Source organism: Octopus bimaculoides, chromosome 7 (genome assembly GCF_001194135.2).
Source record: "Octopus bimaculoides isolate UCB-OBI-ISO-001 chromosome 7, ASM119413v2, whole genome shotgun sequence".
Lineage (NCBI taxonomy): Eukaryota > Metazoa > Mollusca > Cephalopoda > Octopoda > Octopodidae > Octopus > Octopus bimaculoides.
In genome coordinates, this window is record NC_068987.1 from 28,369,148 (window position 1) to 28,370,965 (window position 1,818).

The window sequence follows — 1,818 nt, forward strand, 5'->3', positions numbered from 1 at the left end:
ATATACAGTTGAAGCGATGGCGGTTTTACGAAAGTGCATGAGATGAAACATTGAATGAAATTGTCATGGTTGTTAATAATTTTCCATGGCTATATGTGCGAGATGCTCGAACTTGATGCATCGATTGTGATACTTTCCGCGTGCATATATATATGTGAATGTTTTAGTGTGTTGGAAGAAATACAGAGGAAAAAACGTTGTCATCAGTAAGCTGACGAGTACGATCTCACTTGACATATTTCTATGATCTTTCATATCTCTCTTCAAAAACATTTTCTCTTTATATTCGAAGAGAACAGAATATCTTTTCGTATATGTGTATCGTTATCTACAGCCTTGATGTGAACAATAAATCAAGTATTTTTCAGAGCCTCTCCGCCAAAAGTGTTAAAAATAAAAGTCAATATAATTAAGACAAAGGCAGAAGGAATATCTGAGGTGTAGGTCAAAAGAACCGACGATACAGACTTCGATGAATTGTTCTGCTTTCAGGCGAAATGTTCAAGAATAGATCTCTTGCTTGTTACTTAAGATTTTATTTCCAATAATTTACAATATTGTTGCAGGTGAAAAATGTGTTTAATATTTACGGGATTACCAAAAATTGCTGGCCTTGTGCCAAAATGTGAAATCAGTATGTACATAATTATTAAGGTGATGAGTCGATAGCACACCGGGAAAAATGCTTCGCGGAATTTCGCCCGTCCTCACGTTCTGAGTTCAATTCCTCCGATGCTGATCTTGTTTTCATTCTTTCGAGGTAGATAAAATAAATACCAGTCGAACAATGTGACCGATGAAATCGACTAACTCGCTCCTTCCAAATGGCTGTTATTGTACCAAAAGTTTGTAGCAATCTTTATATAATTACCAGGATTCAGATAAATTATTCGATGATTATTTGATCATCTTTTAGATGTCATGAGTTTGAATATGAGTTTGAATATTCAGATGATACCAGACAGGATTTAGACGAAGGAATTATTCTTCACTGGTGATAATAAAGTAATTTCAAGTTAACAAATTAAATAAACGCCCAGAAACATTAGGTTACTGCATGTAAGTTTCTAAATTCCTATTTCGCTATTGTGTGCCCATATAATTAACAAAAATATAAAAATCCACGGGAAATTGAAAAAGGGCAATATTTTATATTTTAAGGGCATTGAAATATTTTAACTTTTTCGTCTGTCTTTACGTTCTGAGCTCAACTTCCGCCGAGGTCGACTTTACCTTCCATCCTTTCGGGGTCGATAAATTAAGTACCATTTGCGTACTGGCATTTATCTAATCGATTGGCCCCTTCCCCCAAAATTTAGGACCTTATGCCTAGAGTAGAAAAGACTATAGACCTACAATATTGTTTTACATAATATTCCATATTTGGCCACTCTAAGTGTTAAGCACCTACATATCTTTCAAATAACAGTAAATCAACGTTTGCTATTATAATCCAACTGATTACAGTAGGCTCGTTATATTAGCAATTCTCATACTCTGCGACTTATGATTATCCAAAAACTGGCAACAAGGAATTCGGAGTGATGATTCGTGAAAATTTAAAGCTTCAGCTTCCCATACATAAAGAAATCTGTATATGTATGTATGTAGGTAGGTAGGTTTGGTAGGTAGGTAAATAGGTAGGTAGGTAGGTAGGTAGGTAGGTATGTATGTATGTAGGTAGGTAGGTAGGTAGGTAGGTAGGTAGGTAGGTAGGTAGGTAGGTAGGTGTGAATGTATTCATGGGGAATAGTGTTTTTTGAAACAAGATTTATTGAACTCATTAATTTGTTCTAGTTTTATTGTTTTCTTTTAACA